The following is a 21,682-nucleotide window of genomic DNA, read 5'->3' on the forward strand; positions in this document are numbered from 1 at the left end:
GTCTCAACAATCTTTTTGGTTAGCAACTAAAACTATCGGGAGTTTCATTAAAACAAAAAGATTTTTAGTTATACCACTTAGAAGTGGTTGAATTGCTAATTCTGTGAAGGCCTAAAGCTACCCAATATGCGTAATATCCGCCTCTCTCTCAGGGTTGTTTCCTAGGGGTTACCTCTTCTTTGCTCGATCGGGCCAAAAAAATGGGACCTTGGCTACCGTTCTCTAAATAAAGGTTATCCCCTCAACAAAAGTGTTGAGAAAATAAATCGCCTCATTTCGAGTATCTTGGACAAACTTCACCCCTCGCCGCTAAGATATAACCCCCTCCCCGAAAAAAAGTTATTTTTGCTATCTGCAAATCTTGCCACGTTTCGTTTCGTTTTTCATGTGGAATAGTGGAAATATTAGAATTAGCACTCATTTCAATAAACTGGCGCTCATTGAACTTTTACTGTAAATGTCAACTGAAAAGGTTATTTTATAATGTCTTTTTGTGAAACTCTAAGCTTTGTGTGAAGGTGGAATAGTGAAAATTTTTCCCCAGGAGGCGATTGGAAAAAAACATACCAAGGCTTGGTATTTTGAAGCACTGTTTGGCCTGGTCAATCCATCTGAGAACGGTTTTGCGGCAGTTTGTGGGCAGAGCTCGTTTACAAAGTGAAATATTTTTATACGCTCTTCGTTAAAAAGTAACCCAGAAATTAAATAAGAACCGTAGAACACCGTTAAAAAGCGAGGTATCTGTTCGAGCCTAGTAGGTAATTAACTATTAACACTCCTAAAGCGGAGAGACTGTGTTGTCGAATGTGGTGAACTGCTTGTAGTGCTCCGCGACTGCTGCTGTCCCATATCGGGAGCCAGCAGAGCTTCTCACTAAGCCTGCTGCAAAATTTTTCTCGGATAAGTCCAGATAAATCCCGGCGTTTTCTCCCAAGTTTCGCAACTTAGTCGGTTGAGAAGCGAAGTTCTTCACTTGTCTTCGAATCATGCCATCTATACGGGCTGTTAGAACATGTAATGGCAATAGAAACGCATATACAAACAAATATGCAAGTGAGCGCCGCTATCTTTCGACATTTAACTACTGCACAGTTACAAGAACTTTGCCAAAGCAACGGTCTTTCCGCACAGGGCCGGCGCACAGTCATGAAAAAAAGACTAAAGGACGCTGGCATCGCACAGATCGCTCACTCCACTGAACAAATCGCTAATTGAAGCTACCATAACTGTTCAACAACGCACGAGCTCTGCGGAATTTACGGAGGAGCAAATCTCCGAAATCAAGCGGCTGGTTCAAGACGCCGTTGCATCCGCGTCCAGGGATATTGCTAGAGGGGCCGCTCGTGTAGATGCCCAAGCTATGCAGTCACAAGTACCGTCTTCTTTGCCTTCTCCATCACACCAAGCTGTATGTGACTCTAACCCGGGAGGTGTTCACATTTTACGCCCACAAGAACAGCAAAAACAAGCTGGGCAGCGTCTTTATCTAAATGATGGGCCGCATTTACTAGCGCCTTGCCGTTACAGAGCGCCATTCCAGGACGTCCCGGCGAGCTACGTTAAAGAAATCCTTTCCGGTGAGTTTTTTTTCTATCTTTCCAAGCTCCATACCAAAAATTTGTCATTGCATTATAAAGAGGACAACCTCGTGTTGTCACTTGACAATTCTGTCATCAAGGTGTCCAAGAACACGAGGGCATTCACGTCCATATCGCTGTTCCGACGTTTATAGACCTCTTGAAATGAAACAAGTAACTCAACCTTAGTAGTTTTTTTTGTTAATATCACAAAGAAATTGAAACGCATAAAGAGTCGGAAGGTGGTAGGTGGAAGGTTAAGTCGTTCGCTTTTTTATGCGTTTCAATTTTTTTTTATGATATTCTAGAACAATCCTTCTGGTATACAACCATTGAGGTGTAGTGACTACAACGTAAAACGCAAAAGAGCGAAAAGTGTGAAAAAGGTCACAAGAATATTCACAGTATTGCTTCGAAACCCGCTTTGAATTGGAATTTGATCCTACTCACATGATTAGTCATGTTCATTCGTACTTGTCTGAACTTATTCTTTAATTTCTGGAAGTAAGAGATTGATCATAGCTTGAGAAATAGGCAGCAAGTGTTATCTTGGATGAACCCATTTGGAAAATTTCGAAGTTTTCTCTTGCATGGTCCCCGCTTCGAGTTGGAACTTGATCCCGAAGTTACCCGTTTTGTTCACTTTGCTTTTTGTGAAACCACCTGTTACGTTTCTTAGGATAGAAGTGCGATCGATCTTATTGGTCACAAAGTCATCAATTACCACGTTAGTTTACCGCGTATTTTAGCTTGAATTTAGGTGTTCACAGTCCAATTATAAACTAGTTTCGTGTTTTCTTAACAGTTACTTGAGTCTCGGTCTAAAATTGTCACCAATACTATTATAAATCCTTATCGCTGCATGTTAGTTAAAAAAACATAAGGACAGAAAAAAAGGAAAAACGGAAGGTAAAACATGTCTTGACGACATTGTTTTGAACTTGCTTTGGGTCGAAATTTGATCTTGAAATGGCTAAACGTATTTCACTTTTAGCTCATCTAGTTAGAAATGCAGTAACTTGATGCCAGCGATCGTATAGCCAAGAAAGTCATCGCCAACCAATAGCAAGGTTACATATCATCGTATTCACAGTTTTGTTATCTTCGACCTTTTAGTAGAGAAAAGAACATTGTGTTTTAAGTCTCTTAAACGTCAGAATAAGTTTAACGCACTCAGTCTAATTTTCAACAGGATTATTTTGCTGTGTTCACATCTTGGTAAGTTGATAAACGTTATGTTTTGATACGTTCCGCTGTTACAATCTTTTTGCCTCTGTTTTTAAATTAATTGTTCATTTTGTCGTGATAATGGATTTGGACTAGATTTATTCATTTCAATATAGATTAAATGTGTTAAGCGTGATTTGCAGCCATCTAACCAAGACTTTTCCTGTTATTGCAAATAGCTTGTTTTAATTTTTTTGAACTTCGTCCATGGTTTTGTCATCTCGACCTCTTTTAATACTAAATTGTTTGCGTGGATCTTTGCCCGCTTTCACGGGGTTTTTTAAGCACCGACCTTAAACCAAAGAATTAAAATATTTAAATGCAACTACTCTTAATAACAATTTATATATTTGGAAACTAAAGCTAGACACTTTGGTTTTAACTAAACCCGTTTCTTTAAATGATTTCAAGCATTTGGGACACAGTTGTCGATTTATTATTGCCAACGAGTCAGGCCTTCTGGAAGACCAGAAGGCCTGACGAGGCGGCAGAATATAGAGCCGCGAGAAGATTTGTACATGCGAAAAAAATCTCAGAAACACTCCAAATGTCGAGAAATGTAAGTAATGTAATGTAAGGTAGATCGTGACGACACAATTCAGCACGTGCACACTTTGTTGTAGTTTGGCCAATCAGCGCGCTACTAATTTGTTCAGCACGTGCATGAGTCATTGGCAACTAAAATTCCCAGACACGATGCGTCTCAGATAACAAAGAGGTTTCAAATCTGTTCGCTTCAAAAAGCCAAAATTCCCGAACTAGAGATTGAAATACGAAAGATTGAAATACGAAAGAAACTTAATTTCATTAAAGATGAAGGTAAGAAATGCATTCCAAAGCTTCAAGATTTCCAAAGTTTCGAAAATTTCGAAGTCATACAAATTTGCATGCGTAATTAAGTGGGTGTCGGTAAAACGCCGACTCGGGGTCGGGGCCGGGGCCAGGGGGGGTCGGGGTCGGGGTCGGGGTCGGGGTCAATTTTTTTTTTGTTTTTTTTTAATTCACCGATTCAGAAAAAAAAAATTACAGTTTATATTAGCGTGTGAGAAATTTCGAGTCGGAAAAAGCATTTCCTTCACAAAATAGCCGGGAATTTTGATCCTTATACGTTCAAAAGTATAAAAGAAGAAATTTGTGGTCTAAACAGGCGACAGGTGAAATTCTCTAACAGCTTGGCGGATAGAATTTGCTGCCGACTTTTTTCTGAGCGCTATCTCCTCGCCAACATAGCATGAGCTTTTCAGGTTTAAATCAAATTGTACATGCGTCTGTGCAGCAAGAGAAAATTAATTCAGGTTTATATCGTTAAAATAAAGCCGCCTTTCGTATTCAGTGAAAAATATTTATAAGGGAGCAGAATTGTTTTGTTTAGACAGCGAAGCTCGCATTAACATTTCTCGCAATCTTTAAGTTATTGTTTTAAATATAAGTGGAGGTATCTAGCCATTTCTCCAATTTGCGTGACCGAAATGCGGAAAGACATTTTAATTAAAGTTGACCTTTGTAAATATGCACATCGTTTTTGTAAATGTGCACATCGTTTTTGCCCGCCTTTCGTCGCTCCCGCTTACTACATACACCATACAATCTTCGCTTGCTGTTCAAATTCGATCCAGTTCGCAAATGAAGCAATTCAGGTCTGTGCAAAATTTAAAAAGCTGGCTGTATGTTTCGATTGTTGAGGAATTTTCCTGACTGAAACATGTTACAACAAACTGCCCGACATGCGAGTGTCTCTGTCGAAACAAACCGCTCTACTTCTTTGAAAATACTTATTTTAATATGAAGGGCAGCTTTAACTTTTATTACTCAAAAACATAAACAATTTAATTTACACCTGAGACAGTTCATGCCCATTAAATTCTACTACAAAAATTGAGGCTATGCTGACGAGAAAGTATTACACCCGCTTTCAGTGTTAGGTGCATAGAGGTTTGTTAAAACAAACAACACGGATCGAAATCCGCCAATCACAGCCCACCAGAATGACCTTTTGACCTTGTGGGTGAAACCAACAAGGGTATCTATCGGCTTTGATTGGCTCATTTCAAACAACACGTCGAAAGATGCTGTCGAAAGATGATGTCGAAAGACAGACGTAGAAAAAAGCGGGTGTAAATTATTCGATTACAGAGAAGTAGACAACAACATCTTACCGCTAAACTGTATGTAAAAGTTAAATTTCATCTCTCACCTGTAAGTATAAGACCTTAACTGAAATTCTTCTCTTATACTTTTGAACTTATAAGGATCAAGATTTGTGGCGAATTTGTCAAGGAAATGCTTTTTTCGACTCGAAATGACCCACACGCTAATATAAACTTTGTGATTTTTTTTTTCTGAATCAGTGAATTTTTTTTTAAAAAAAATTAAAAAAATTGACCCCGACCCCGGCCCCGAGTCGGCGTTTTACCGACACCCTTATTAAGTTAGGTCTGGCAAAGTAAACAACACAGATTTTATCAATCAGAAGAGAGTTTTATTTCGTTTCTCGAATTTATAAAATAAATTCCCTATACTACATTTTTTTCCTGGATACTTCGGCGTTTTTTTCCTCGGGAAACAGGGCCTTTAATTTTCCTAAAAGCTGGTTGCCCGAACGCAATTTGCAGTGTCTCAACAACAACAATTCAACATGATATTTGAGACATCACGCATTGCGCGTGATGAATTATTCTCGGAATAATAAAATAAACTTGTTCCATCTTTGGCCACAAACTTGTCCGACCAGGCTTTTACCTTTTAAAACCTCAATTTTTTTAATACTTATGTGCTGAATGGATTCAACTGCAGTGTGGAAAGTTTGAAATGCTTTGTTTTGGCAAATCTTTGTAAAAGTTTGCTTTTTGTTTCGTAATTTACTTTTCGTGTTCAGTGGCTCATAGCCACTTTGATTAAGACCTATAGGACTTTAAAACAGCGGAAACCTTTCCAAAATAGCGGCGTCGGACAACAATGGCTTGAAACTCGCAAATAGCATAAAGTTTACAAGATTTCTCACTAAATCTTCACTAATTTGGTATTATTTTAGAACTTTTTGTTAGCCTTCATAAAATCGCATTTTATTCCATAAACATTCAAGATTTTCAAAGAAAACACGCAATGTTTATTCATCGACCAAAATCATAAAGCGTCCCGTTGTACTCGTTGGCATTTCTACCGATAGGTATCACTAGTTTATAACAAGAAAAAATACAGCTCCTGACATTATTGTTTTCCCTCTTGGTTAGATTGAAGATGTTTTTTTAGACTAAAGTTTATTAAGTAAATCTCTGACCAATAAAACCCAATCGTAACTTGGTTTATGTAAAGTAACAGAGTACAAGAGGAAAAACAAGATAGATCTCTGCGGGTTTTTACAGCGTGTTTTGCATTGCAATTTGATTCTTGAATGGGGAACCGAATTATTTTATCCTGAACCAGGAAATTGAAACATATGAATAAAATCACTATTAGTAACACTTTGAACGGGACATTTTGGATTTTTACAACACTCATTTTGTTTACTGATTTTTCCGTCATTTTGTCGCAAGTAGCATCAGAGAACCTCCCTCGATCTATTATTCATAACAGGAAAAAATAGAACTCCTAACATCAATATTTTTATTTTAGGTCAGATCTAGATTTAAATGATTTTCCAGGCTGAAGCTTATTCAGTAAATTTATAACCAATAAATCTCTTTTGTAGCTTGGTATTTGTATAGTTAAAGAGTACAAGAGAAACAACACTGAGTTAAGTCTCTGCGGGTTTTTCGCAATGTGATTTTGGGCTGGAATTTGATCCAGGAATGGAAAATCGCGTTCATTTTCTTTCTCAATCACTTGTCAGTACTCAAGCTTTGAAGTTTAAAACATCTGGTAGTTTAGCGAGAGCCTATATATCATGGTGTTCACTATGGGTTTCATGCAAAGGTCGGTGTTTTACATGACATAAAGGTTTTTCATGTGCCATTTACGATGCTATTGTTGTTATGAGTGGGAAGAATTCGTTTAAAATCACGGCTGTTCCGTTTTGCGCTTAGCACCTCTACAAATAACTTACAGTGTAGTCTAAAATTTTCACTAGGTCAAAAAAAGGAAAACCGCAGGGAAAAACATGTGTTAACGACATTGTTTCCAACCTGCTTTGGGTTGAAATTTGATCTTGCAATGACCAATCGTATTTCACTTTTAGCTCATCCCGTTAGAAATGCGGTAACTTAATGCCAGCGATCGTATAACCCATGAAGTCATTGCCAACCAATAGCAAGGTTACATATCATCGTATTCACAGTTTTGTTATCTTCGACCTTTTAGTAGAGAAAAGAACATTGTGTTTGAAGTCTCTTAATCTTCAGACTAAGTTTAAAGTACTCCGTCTCAAGAGTTTTCAAGAGTTTTATTTTGCTGTGTCCACATCTTGGTAAGTTGATAAACGTTATGTCCTGATTCGTTGAAGCTTGTTGCCTCTGTTTTGAAATTTATTGTTCATTTTGTTGTGTTGATGGGATTGGAGCTATATTTGTTTATTTCAATACTGATTCTTACGCGTTTTGAAAGCGTGTTCTGCCGCCATCTTACTAAGAGTTTTGAAGTCATTGCAGATAACGTGGTTTCATTTTTTGAACTTCATACATGGTTTTGTTATCTCGAACTTTTCGAAATATATAATCGTTTTCTGTAGATTCTTGCCCTCTTTTACGTTTGTTTTTAAGAACCGACCTATAACAATTTATACTATAAATTGTATGATATTTTAAAACAGTAGCCAAAAACATTAGTTTTCAACTTAACCCGTCTCTTCTATTGATTTGGCTCTCAGTTTTCCTAGAAGTAGCATTAGAGACACTGTTGTCGATTTATTATTCATAACAAGGTAAAATACAACTCCTAACATCACTGTTTTCCCTTTTCGTTAGATTTAAGAGACTTTTTAGGCTAAAAGTTATTCGGTAAATCTCAAACCAATTTATCCCATGCACTTATAACTTGGTTCTTGTAAATGTCGAAAGGCAAGAGGAAAAACAAGAAAGGTCTCTGCGGGTTTTCTTACGACGTGATTTGAACGACAATTTGATCCTTGAACGGCAAAGTGAATTGTCTTCTGCGTATTACCGCCTATTTTTTTTACGGGACCCATCCTAAACTAGGCGATTGAAACATTCAAGTACAATCACTATCGGCTACATTTTAAACTGGACATTTTGGTTTTCAACTAAACTCATTTTGTCTTCTGATTTCTCCGTTAGTTTTCCACTAATTGATTTATTATTAATAACAGGAAAAAAATAAAACTCCCAACATCACTATTTTCACCCTGGGTTAGATTTCGATGATTTTTCGGGCTGGAGCTTATTCGGTAAATTTATAACCAATATAACTCTATTGTAACTTGGTATTTATAAAGTGAAAGAGCCACGAGAAAACACAAGTTAGGTCTCTGCGGGTTTTCTTTCAAAGTGATTTGGGCTGACATTTGATCCTTGAATGGAAAATCGCGCTTATTTTCCTTCACACTTACTTCTTTACACAAAGGCTATTAAGTTATCAACATCTAAAGGTTTAGGTAAAGTCTGGCTCATTTAACATGGTGTTCATTTTCGGTTACATGCAAAGATCGGTAATCTTGCGTCGAAATTTTATAAAGTCGAGCATTGTGCTTTTCCACTGAATTTATTTAGAAACCTTGCAGTAACAATCCATTTAGCTGAAGTGACCGATCATATATCACATGAAGTCACTGCCACCATTGACAAGACTGCAGGTCAGCTTATTCAATCAGGTCATGTTTTGTTTTCTCTGCGAGCTTAAGAGAAAAGAATAATTCGTTTGTATATCTGTTGTCCACTTGAATTTGCCATAAAACCTTCTTATTGTTGCCAAAATGTAATTGGTCTATGCAGGATTACAAACAGTAGTTATGTTTATGCCTGTTTTCAAGAATTTGGTTCTATCGCTTGCGCCTTCCCGCCTCCAGTATATTATACTTTTTGTCTTTGCTTCATTGAACGGGCCAATCTCAAAGATGAGAAATAAAGTAGCTTAATACAAAATCGGTTTTATATGACATAAAGTTTAGATTTGCATGTGGCATTCACGATGCTATTGTTGTTCTGGGAAGAATTCGTTTCAAATCACGGCTGTCACTTTTTGTTAGCAATAAACCAGTTCTACAAATAATTAACAATTATTCTTTGAAATCGAGGTGAATATTCTGCCGCTATTCACCGAGATTTCAAAGAATAATTGTTTTAGTATATACACACGAAGTGATCTCAACAACAAGCGATCTCAAAGTTTTCAAAAGGAAACCATTTTAAGTCGATTTAATTGACCTCTCAATTAATGCGTGGAAAACGTACATATAAGCGGCACTAACCGACATGCGCGAAACAGTTTACAGAATCTTCAAACATGGCAAATCTAGTTAATCTTCGATAAAATCCTCGTCACAATCTAGCAAAATGGTCCTTTAACACCACTCAAACCTGCAATCTGATCAAAAACCTGCTTGCAAAACATTTTGACCGTTGAATCAAAGCTTTTGAAGTTCACTTGAATTGAAAATTGAAAGAGCAGTTGGCGAAGGATCCACCTGAAAGTTTGGATTATAGCGGAGCTCCCACGCGCCGAAGGCGCGTAGCGTAGCTCCATTGGTAACATGCGGGTACAAGGGAACAGACAGGGCAAATGGTATCCTATCGAACCGAGAAATTTTGGTTGTCGCGTACGTACGTCCGTCCGTACGCACGGATTAGGCCTGGGAACGAGCTAGGCTCCGGTGGCAACCCGCGTCTTTTGGCGGGAAAAATCATTACTATCAGGCCCTCAGCAAAAAAGTTTTTTAAAAACGATTTCTACTCAGCTATATATAGTAGGAAGTTTTAAACGCGAGGGAAAAAAATCATTCTTAGCTCTTGTTGACAATGTTAGAATTACATGAAGGGGAGACTAACTTGAGGAAGTCCGCTGGTGGCTGTCCGGCTCGTCTGGATTTATCAGCTTGTAAACGAGCTTATTTTAAACTTGTGCATGGATTGATTTGCCAAATGTAGCTAAATGTTCTGGTTCATACGTGATAAGCTCTCGGGAAACGGTAAGGTGAACAGCAGAATTTTGAATATGGTTCAGAGTCAAAAGTCAGGAAACAATCTCACAGCATGCCGATTTACCAAGCGTACGCATGAGTTCACTACTAAGCATGAAGACTTCGCGATTGAAAAGCACACGAAGAACTCAGTTTTAAAGACAGTTTATTACAGATACATTATTTCTGGATATATTTCTCGTTTTACCCGCGATGACAACCATAGTTAGTAGAGGAGTAAAGATTGTGGCCGATCGAAATGGAAATCTTCCAAGCTTCTTGGTGAGTTTGAAGCAAAGACGGTCAAAGACAACATTCCTTTACGAAAACAAGGTGAGCTATTGATGTTCATTTTTTTTAACAGATTAGAAAAGTCTTTGGTATTTAGATTAACCAGCATTCAACCTAATACATTATTTTTAAACGAAGCTGGGTTCTAGCTCTCAGTCGTGTACCGGTATGTCAAACAAGGACATAGACTTAGTGAACTGAAATTCGTTTTGTCTTAAACACGAATTGTATATTCAAAGCATACCTTACTTCTGGTTTTTCCTATCCGCGTTAATTTGTTTATTCTGTAGTTAAATCACCGAAGTAGGAAGAACACACCACTTTTAAACGTTGGAAAGAGTACAGAACAAGTAGAGAACAAAATTTACATGAAAATTTGTAAGAATGTGGTCGCGTCAGATGCAATATAGGGGACATTGCCAGCTGAGAGTCTTAGCGAAATATAGTTTCTCCATGACCTCTGTTATTTTTCACTGAGAACTTTGCGTAGTTTTCCTTATTTTTAAATTTTTATAATATGAATGTTATGAGTGAAAACGTTTTGTGAAAGTTTTGTATTTCTTATCTGATAACAGCCTTTCTCAGAATAAATTGATTAGTTTATTCATATTTTTTATAACTTACCGTATTTAATCGATTAAACGCCTCCCTCGAATAAGCGCTACATGTTAGAACAGAAATATTAATAAACGTCGCCCTCGAATAAACGCCGCATCATGATCATGTGGCATTCATTTGAATAACAGACTCGGAAAGCAAATGCAGTAATAATCAAGCTTGAGCAGGCCAAAACAAATATTTTTCTTGATTGTAACAAGGTTTTAAGGTATTGAAATTGACTTTTCAGGCATGTACTAAAACATGTTTCTGTTTTATTTTTTTTTAAATTAAAGTGTTCAGTTACCATACTATTGTTTACAAGAAATAAATTGAATTTTAAATGAACGGCGCCCTCGCATAAACGCTTCCCTCTAATAAACGCCGCACTCCAATCACGAAAAATTAAATAAACGCCGTGGCGTTTAATCGAATAAATATGATACATAAAAGAATATAGCACAGATTCTAAAATGTTATGCAAAAGATCATGAAATTTTCTTAAGTTATAACAACCAAACTGATCCTGAAGTTATAATGTAGGATAAGGGCTTGGAAAAAAATAAATTCCAGATTTCCCTGTGGTTGACAAGCAGCTCTCAAATTTTGCTTGCCTAGGACTGTGCATGATTGTGTTTCTTAGTAAACTTGTGACTGTATAATTTACATCTAGACGACTTGCCTGGGCCTTTTAACCTATTACGCAAACAGGCATGAAAAATTAATTGCTTGACAGAAAAATCTACTTGCCCCAGACAATCAGAGGGTACTTTTTTAGCCCTGTGGCTATGAGCATTGCTTTCTTGAAGGTTGCACATGACTCGTACAATTTTTTAAGCCTTTCAAAGTTTTCCAACTTAAAGCAGTGACTAAATCAAATATTTTTGCCAATTTTTTTTCTACAAGAGAAGTAGGATTAGTTTTTGATCGTGAAAAAAATAAGTTCAAAATGGGCCTGTCTGCGATGACTCGAGGATATAATTAAAAGTAAATAATACATGTACAACAAGTTTTTTGAGGTCAATTCAGTGAGAAGTATTTATAGAGGGTGTAAGATGCAGTTTGAAGTTATCATTTATTTTGGTAAATCTGTTGTCTTTCTAAAACTTGCTATGATAGGATTTCCATACTTTTTGCCAGGATGCAAGTTAAGAATTTTACAGGTTTTTGATATGTATAAATTTTGTTTTCAGTGCAGGGAAAACAGTCAAGGTGCAGTTAGTGAAATTGGTGATGCAGGTAATCATAACATTAGTGTCAGCTTATACCTTTCTTTATCTAGATATTAAAGAAGCTCCATGACACATTAGTGCATGAAACTTGTTTTTCAAGTGTAAAACTTTTGGGTGTGAAAAATGGTATGTGTTTTAACCCCTTGGTAAGTTTACATTGTATGTTTCCCTAAAATCCTCGTTCAATTGAGGAATTTAATATACACAATTTATATGTAACAGCACATGTACATAAAATGTTTTTATTGTTCAAGAAAAATGTTTTCGTTGTTCATACAATGCACCCCTTCCCCACCATGGAGGAGGGGTATGAGGGCAAAGACCCAACAAGATCTGCTACCTGACCCGACAAAATACCGGAATACTTGTAATGATTTTGTGGGAGAAGTGCAAATTGACCTGTTGTGTTTGAATTCCTTTTGTTAATACCTTAAACCTTAATAGCTAATAAGCTCAAGCCCTAACTTAACATAAATTGTCTTGTTGTGGTACCAGGCAAATGTAGAAATAGAACTTAAACTCAGCTGAAATTTTACGTGAACACAAAGACTTAGTACAATTTTAGAGCTGCTTAGGCCAGAAAAGCCAGCTGGGCTTGTTGATGAGCCGGCTTAGTGTTTTCTTAGCTATATCCCTGATAAAAGTTTTAGGGAGAATATGTAAGCTTTCCTGGACTTAATCACAGTACTTTCAACAGCACCTGTCAGAGATAAATATAAGAGTCTTAAAAGACACATCATTTTGTAGGGAACTCTTGAATTAAGCCGGTGTTTCACACCCCAAAACATTTATCAAAGCCTTGCCATGTGCCGGGTCTTATTGATAGCACTATTAGTGTCTTCAGTAGGTAAAAAAAGGTTTTCCTGGCACACTCACTCTGAAAGGACTTTTTGGTTCTAAACATATCCCCCAACACATTCCCTGGCCCATGCAAAAATTGGAAAAATAACTCTCTTTTTTATGTATCTGTATAATGTTCTGAATAAATTAAATTAAAATTATAAATATTCATTTGATGTCAATGATCATCAACAAAATGGTATCTGTTATTTTCCCTTTTTCAGGGTTAACACGAGTAGCAGAATTTCCACAGAGAGTTGCAGACACAGAGAGAGATAATTGAACAATCAGAATATATTATTTCTTCATTGCATGTACAACTAATACTTATGTACTCTGTGTGAAAATATACAATTTATGTAGTCAGGTGTAATTTTAAAGTTAATGAAATAGAGCCAGATAAGGTTCAACCATGTACGTATTTCTTAAGGGATCTCTGACAACACAATATAGATAGATAGATGGATAGATGCTTTATTAAAACTAAATTGCAACCCAAGGGTTGAATAATATAGTTTTTACAAAAAAATTACAATGGTTAAAAAGGTTAAAATTACTTATATACACAAAATGAAATATACAGCTATAAAAAGTCAAACATTTAAAATTTGAGCGCATTGCTAAAATAAAAAAATATAAAAATCATCCGGCTACCCAAACATTTGTGGGAGGTGTGGTGACCTAATGGTTATTGTGCTGGACTCCGGATCGAGCGGTCCGGGTTCGAGACCTGGCCCTGGCACTACGTTGCGTTCTTAGGCAAGACACTTTACTCTCATAGTTCTTCTCTTCACCCAGGTGTATAAATGGGTACCGGCTTATTTACTGCTGGGGGGGGGGGTTAACCCTGCAATGGACTAGCATCCCATCCAGGGGGAGTAGAAATACTCCTAGCCGCTTAATAATGCTTCAGAAACCTGGTTACGCTCCAGCCTGATGAGCCACTTGGCTCAACAGCAGGCTTTACCTACCCAAACATTTAATTCCCAGTGCCCACACTGTGAAGAACAGTAATCATGATAATGAGATACACAGTTCATCAATCTCTAAATTAATATCACATGTTGCAATACAATAATAACTGATGAAATATATGTTGTTCATAGGCAAATTTTTACTTCATCACCAAAACCAAACTCAGTCATTAAATAATAATTAAAAACATTAAACACAGCTGTTTTGTTTTGTGGGTGTGTCTCACAGATCAGTTATTTGTTGTTAAGCCTTCTGTTTCAGTAGAACTAATTTAATAGCCATATTTTTTTCTCATGCTTGCATGGTTTAATATACAAGCAAATGCATGGTAAAATTTTTGCCAAACAATCTATACAGACTATACCTGAGTTTAGGACTAACAAACAGTATGTCTGCCTCTCCAGAATTTTTCTTAGTTTACATGCAATTAAGTAAAGTGAAGCCCCTCAAGGACAAAGGGACTCATATGAAGGGAAAATGGTGTTATCATTTTGGGGAATCCTATTTGGCAGAATGATAAATGCCACTATTTTGCTTGCGGCTGGCTTTTACTCCGGTTTGCTAGCAGACAGCTGTTATTTTTAGTATCGGGAAATAATATTGTCACTGTTCCAATAGGGCCCCCGTTTAGGGGGGGGTGGGGGGTGGGACAAGCTACATGCAAAACTTTCCAGTTGTATGCTTTGTACAGCTATAACATACCAGTTATGGTGGGTGTATGGATATTTTCTAGAGCAACGCTTTCTTTGTTCTAGTTTCTCTTTGAGAGTTTATATACCTTTGGGAGGTTATGCACAAACTGCTAGATGATTATCCTCTTTTGATTGATCAACTATTTTTACTTTTATTTGGTGCTGTTGTTCATGGTGAAAAACAATACATAATATATATAAAGAAAATAACACGAATAAAAAATCATTCTAAAAAAGATGTAAAGGGCATATAACCTGGGAGCTCCGCTTTTAGGCTTGCCTAAATCTATATATTAAGCTTACTGAATGTGTGCAGAACTGTGGTGAAAACTGGATGTTTTCTTGCACAAAGACGTTTTCCTGAATATTTGTGGAGGATCTTGGTTGAATAACACTTGATGTTGCTGCCGATAAATCTGCGGTATTCATTTCTGCCGATGCCGGACGAAGAACGACTTGACGGTAAGCAATTGTTTATCGTTTTAGTACTCGAGTTGTGTGGACATTGTGCTGCAAATTGCAAAATATGTAGTCTTCTTTTACTTTGAAAACCATCAGGTCAAATTTCTTAGCCTTTTTTTGTCTTTTCTGGTTCAGCATCTTCTTGTATTCTTAGTATTTGCGATTCAGAAACGCCGGCGAAACGCGAGTTTACGCCGGCCATTTTGTTTCAGTTTGGATCAAGCATTATTCACTCCGTAGGGAGTGAATAATGCTCATTAGCCCGAGATAGCCAACCAATCAGATTGCTTGAAACACCAAGATCACTGAGTGTGTATATACTAATTAACAATTATTCCTGCGAATTCGCGCGGAATATCGCCTGATACTTAGCCGACGAGGCCGTAGGCCGAGTTGGCTAAAATCAGACGATATTCCGCAAGATTGAGCAGGATAATTGTTTTATTATTCAACAAATTGTCAACGAAACACATTTTGCACATAGAAAAAATGTAATTAAGCAGCGCTTTACAAGATTTCGGACGAATCTTCGCAACCTACGAATATCGCAGGATATCTGTTATGTACGGATGACAGATATCGTTAACATTTTGACCATATATGGGAGCGCGCGCACCTGTTGAATAATAATTTACAGTGTAGTGTAGAATTGTTACCAATGCGCGCTTCAGTATAAATCCGTATCGCACCGTGTAAGTTAAAACATAAAAACAGAAAAAAGGAAAGCCGGAAGGTAAAACCTGTCTTAACGAGATTGTTTCGAACCTGCTTTGAAATGAAATTTGATCTTGAAATGACCAATCGTATTTAACTTTTAGCTCATCTCGTTAAAAATGTGGTAACTTAATGCCAGCGATCGTATAACCCACAAAGTCATCGCCAACCAATAGCAAAGTTACATATTACGTATTCAATGAAGTCAGCTTTGGTATCTGCGATTTTTAGAGGAAAGAACATTGTATTTGAAGTCTCATAATCTTCAGACTAAGTGTAACGCACTCGGTCTAATTTTCAACAGGATTATTTTGCTGTGTACACATCTTAGTAATTTGATAAACGTTATGCACTGATTCGTTTTATTACAAGCTTGTTGCCTCTGTTTTTAACTTAATTGTTCATTTTCTCGTGTTATTGGGTTTGGACTAGATTTTTTTTCATTTCAATATCGATTAAATGTGTTAAGCGTGATTTGGAGCCATCTAACCAAGACTTTTCTAGTTATTGCAAATAGCTTGTTTTAATTTTTTGAACTTCGTCCATGGTTTTGTCATCTCAGCCTCTTTTAATACTAAATTGTTTTCGTGGATCTTTGCTCACTTTCACGGTTTTGTTTTAAGGACCGACCTTAAACCAAAGAATTAAAATATTTAAGTGCAATCACTATTAATGACAATTTATATATTTAGGAGCTTTAGCGAGACACTTTGGATTTTTACTAAACTCGCTTTCTTTTGTTTGATTTCTCCCTCCGTTTCTTACAAGTGACATAAGAGACACTGTTGTCGATTTATTATTTATAACAAGAAAAAATTCAACTACTGACATCACTGTTTTCACTCTTGGTTAATTTTGAAACACTTTAGCCAAAGCTTATTTTATCAGTGCGTAAATAAATCCCAATCAGTTATAACTTGGTATTTGAAAAGTGACAGAGTACAAGAGGAAACAAGAGAAGTCTCTGCGGGTTTTACAGCGTGATTTTGAATTGGAATTCTGCGTATCGCTGCCTATTTTTACGGGACCGATCCTAAACCATGCAATTGAAATTAGTTTTGAAGAAATACTAATAAAAATTTTGTTTCTTTTTAACTATTAATTTAGAGCCACTGACGATGAAGTTCTGGATTGCTCTGTTGTTTCTCCACCTTTTGCTTACAACTGCTTTCGCAGCAAGCATAAGTAAGATACTTTTTTCCTTTTAGTGTATGGCATGGATAAATTTGTTATTTTTACATCTCCTTTCGAGAAATTCGATTTTAGAGAATATTTAATTTATGTTAAGTTAATTTAAGTGAAGATAATCGTGGGTATATGGACAGCCCCATTTCCTCTTTCAAGATAGCGCTTGTTTTGTTGCATAGTCCTGCGGTTTCCTGAGTGTGTGCCCGATTCATCTCCACTTGCTTTTGCATATTTGGTAAGCCATTCTTTCCTGGTTGGCAATTTTCCATAAATCTTCATTGCGGATTACTAAATGCCATCGGATCCCTAGGATGGAACGCATGCACTTACTTTGTTAACAAAAACCCGGACCCTCTCTGTGATGTGCTTGGTCATCCTCCAGGATGTTACAATTGAAGATCCTCAGCTTGGTCTTAAGGCTTAAGTTTTTGGATCTTCATATTGATTTTAGCAAGAGGAAGGCAGATCTAGCTGCTTGCACATCTTGTTCAGAGCCACCATTGGTAGAAATCACACTGCCTAGATAGGTGATTCCAAAACCCAGTACCTAATGAAAGTTTCAGTACATAAAGGACGAAGGATAACCCGAATAGGTTTAGTGTGCCCAATATTTTTTTTTCACAAACCCAAAAAAAAAAAAAAAAATTTTTACAACAAATGAAGATCTTGGTAAAAAAATCTTGTGGTAATATAAGCTATACCATCATCAGACAAAGAAAAATTAACATACAAGCTTGATATTAAATACTGTGGGTGACGAGACGAAACAAAAAGTTTACTCAGGAGAATAGACAAAGTTCTCTGCTGGATTCCAGTCCATTGTCGAGGGAAGGTGCTTGGCGATTAATGTAATATGCCTCTTTGTACAGGGGAAGAAGATTCCAATTATTGTCACAATCTAATACTGTTGTATTATCACGGACAAGATGAGTGAAATATTCTTTGTCATTACTAACAGGAGGTGGAACAATGTCAGTATTTTTAAATACTGACATTTGTGTAATTTACCGGATACTTTAAATAATTGCGAATGAAAACTAAATGATCGCACGTTCGCAAGTGTTTGTAAATTCCGCTCTCTTTGTCAGAGATACGTAGTGATGTGTTCGAAAGAAAATAGTTCTGTCCGTTTTGCCGATGTACGCGATTTATTCAAAAGTGAAACTTGATCGTTGTTGTTGGTGTAGAAACATAGTTTCGTTGTTTTCTCGCATACGGTATTTTTATCTCGATGTTAGAGTTTACAAGGCATCTACGAAGCTATCTTTTGAAGGATCTTAAGAATTTCGATGTTTTATTTCCGATGTACGGAACAGAAAACCAGATGGTCCAGATGGTTATGGAGTCTTCCTTGTCTTTGTTCCCTGCTGTACGGATATCGATATACAATTTACTATAAAAATTAGCGAAATTAGGTCACGACGTTTCGAAGTCATCTTAACTCCATTATCAAGAAGATAAAAATAACGGTCGAGTTTAGAGTTTAAATAGAAATTAAGGTGACAGAGTATGCTAGACTATTTAAATAGAAATTAAGGTGACAGAGTATGCTAGACTATTTAAAAAGTATTTCGCGATCATTAGCGTTCAAAGTGTCAGTGCATACTGTATTTAATTAAATAAATACTTTCGCACGTATTCAGTCCGACTGCGTGTTTAGTGTTGGTCTTCTTTCACGAATTAGCAGCATTTCGTTATCTAAACAATCCAGTTTTCCTTGGTATTTCTTTAACACGGAAAACATCTTTGTTAGGTCAGGACTCGCGACACCGTGGATTTCCTTAATGTGCTTGCCAATAACAGAGGTTTTATGCTCCTCTATGCGTTGATGAAGAAGTCGTGTGGAATAACCAACATAATCAGCATCGCACTGATCACACTTAAAGGAATAAACAACGCACTGATTGTTCACCAAAGCAGGCTTCTCCTCTTTTAACTTCAGCTTGCCGCCGATCTTAGCAGTTGTGTAAACCGGTTGAAGCTCGGTTGCAATTTTCTTTGCGTACTACGTCAGCGGATTTTTTACCTTAGAAAGGTAGAATAATCCACCCTGGCTTTTGTGTTTCCCTGTCAGCCTCAGAGATTTCACCACGGGGTTGGGCCACAGAATTGACAAACGCAGCAATTATCGAGTTGATGAGGTTAAGTGGGAACTTGAGCTTTATAAACATCCGCTTGAGTTGTTCACATTCGGCTGCAAAAAACTCCTTTGATGATTAGAGGCGGTTTGCATAGTCCCTTGCATAGTCCCCTGGTTTTCAATAGGGACTCGTAACGCTGATCAACGTCAGTGGCTCTGGTAATGAAGAAATAAACCAGTATTTGTAGGTTTCCTATAGACGCTCGTTGTTAGTTGTCAGTCTATTTTCTCTATCATCATACCAAGGAACGGCAGCTTGTTGTTCTCGGCAATCTCCATTGATGTGCAATATCAGACCTGTTGGCCTTGCCATTGAAGTTTGTGTCTGGTCCTTTGTGTGTGCATGCTGGTGAGAGTGGGAAAGGAGACCCACGTCATCAGCCTAGTCTGGGTCATTTACTGAGCTGGGATATGAGGGTCAACTGGATGCCATTTCTTGCACCCTCTGTATTGGCCATCATTATCCAGTCTATAACCATCATGAGGATCAAGGGAGACAGAGGCAGCCCTGTCGGGCATGTACTAAAACCCGAAACAACGAAACGAAACCACCGAAACCGACGAAACCGCCGAAACCGCCGAAACAACCGAAAGGGCCGAAACGAGCGCGGGGAACGACGGGAAGGGCGCTCCTCCTATTTTTCATTTTTGCGTTTTTCGCCTTCCTCCCCCCGTGTTTTTCGCCTTCCCCCACTAAAGGAGGCCTTCTCTCCAGGCTCCGCGCGCTTACTTTTCACCTCTCCCCATTTCCCAGACCGTACGAAACACGAAAGAGGCCTCTGCGGAGGAGAGAGGTTTGGTAGCCTGTCTAGGACTCTTTTGAGGGTATTTTGGCGTCAGGTTCTGCCTCATTTGTTGTCGCGTATCTCTGCAATACAGAGATGTTGAAGCTTTTCCCATTGAACTTAGCAGTTATAAGTCTAGGGCTTACTTGATCCCATCCAATCAGAGCTCTTGCTACCGCAGGAAAAAATTTGTTGTTGATCTGTCTTTTTAGACCAAATATACAGATTGTGCACATGTAGGTTGATTGAAATTAATTAACTTCTTTTTCTTTTGCTATAGCCAAATGATAGATTTCCATACCCTTTCATATACTTAAACACGTCAATTCCCTACCCTTTTATATACCTGAAGCCTGAAAAAGGTACCCCTTTCGGGCGGAGCCCCCCCCCCCCCCCCCGTATAGGCCACTATAGGGAGTACCCCCGGGATCCCTCTCCAGTGGAAATAAGCGCTCTCGAGAATATCCACAGAAGAGAATCCCTGTGGATCAGCCTTCCTTGTCCCTGACTTTCTTCCCTCGCCTTGAATTTGTTTTCAGAATATTGCGGTATTTATTACAGCTTATTATTCTCCCATACAGACTTCCTAATCGGTTAATAAGAACTAATTAAAAATTTCGCACAATCAAGAAAACTTGGAATAAGACTATTTGAGTGAAGATAAATCCTTATATTAAATCGGAGAAAGGGTTTAGAAAGACAATACTTTTCTATAAAGTGATAAAATTGTCAATGCAAAACTAGCCCCAAGCTAATATTTCCTTTTGATGCAACTGAGGTCTTTTGGAAAGAGGTATTGACATGGCTAGCCATCCATAAAAATAAAACATTAATTTTTTCACTCATGGATGTTTTGCTTGGAAAATTTGACATTGATCCAGATTTTATGATAATTAACCATAGCTTGCAAACTATATTACCGTATTTTCTCGATTAAACGCCGGGCCCCGAATAAACGCCGGGTCTCCAAGCTGTATTTGAAAATAAACCCCTTAAACAATTATTAAAGGTTTAATATGCTTTAAAAATAATGTCTAATTATAAAGCTTTCAAAAATAATGAATAAAAATCATTTCTTAGAAACATAGGGCCTGAAAAAACTCCTGGAATCAAATAAACGCCGGCCCTATCGGGCCAAGTTTGAAATAAACGCCGGGGGCGTTTAATCGAGAAAATACGGTACACGTTCTTTGATAGTTTTTAAGGCTGAAATGAAAGCCACTCTAAACTCAGAATTATATTGCCAGAAAAAATTAGAAACTTGCACAACATCACAGAAAGTGTGATTCTTTTATTCATGTATTAATATAAGTAATTCCTCCTTCTATTGTACCTCATAACTCAAAAATAATTGTTCAGGCCACTTAAATTTGAAGCCTGGTTTTGCTTTTTGTTTAACTTACTGGTTGTTTCACAAGGTGTTTTTTTCTTTTTTCTCCCCTCTCTATAGTATAATGTACTGTAGTGTAAATGTAATCGCAATGTATTTGTTTATAAAGAGTAATTTAAGGCAAATGACCTAATAAGCAAATGTAAGTTAAGTGACGTAAGAAGTGTATTATTAATATAAGAACGCGTCCTTTTTTACCCCGATAGGCCAACCGTCCACACTGAAACGGCGTTCTCGGTCACCGAAAACGATACTTTTCAAAAACGCTCTCCAAAGTGGGTACCGTATTTTCTCGATTAAACGCCGGGCCCCGAATAAACGCCGGGTCTCCAAGCTGTATTTGAAAATGAACCCCTTAAACAATTATTAAAGGTTTAATATGCTTTAAAAATAATGTCTAATTATAAAGCTTTCAAAAATAATGAATAAAAATCATTTCTTAGAAACATAGGGCCTGAAAAAACTCCTGGAATCAAATAAACGCCGGCCCTATCGGGCCAAGTTTG

General features: G+C 37.4%; 2 long non-coding RNA genes across 2 annotated transcripts in view; both read left to right on the forward strand.

Annotated features, from left to right (window-relative positions):
• Positions 1-7,176: 7,176 nt before the first annotated feature.
• The window catches only part of LOC144659507 (uncharacterized), a 53,544-nt gene continuing 39,038 nt past the window's right edge, over positions 7,177-21,682 (forward strand). Inside the window, exon 1 of the long non-coding RNA XR_013571915.1 lies at positions 7,177-7,206. This is a non-coding gene — a long non-coding RNA (uncharacterized LOC144659507). The remainder of the gene's footprint in view (positions 7,207-21,682) is intronic.
• Positions 9,804-14,414, forward strand: LOC144660347 (uncharacterized). Its single transcript, XR_013572081.1, has 3 exons — positions 9,804-10,203; positions 11,952-11,997; positions 13,055-14,414. It is a non-coding gene; the product is annotated as an uncharacterized LOC144660347 (long non-coding RNA).

This window comes from Oculina patagonica, chromosome 7, assembly GCF_052425735.1.
Source record: "Oculina patagonica isolate OP01 chromosome 7, crgOcupat, whole genome shotgun sequence".
Taxonomy (NCBI): Eukaryota; Metazoa; Cnidaria; class Anthozoa; order Scleractinia; family Oculinidae; genus Oculina; species Oculina patagonica.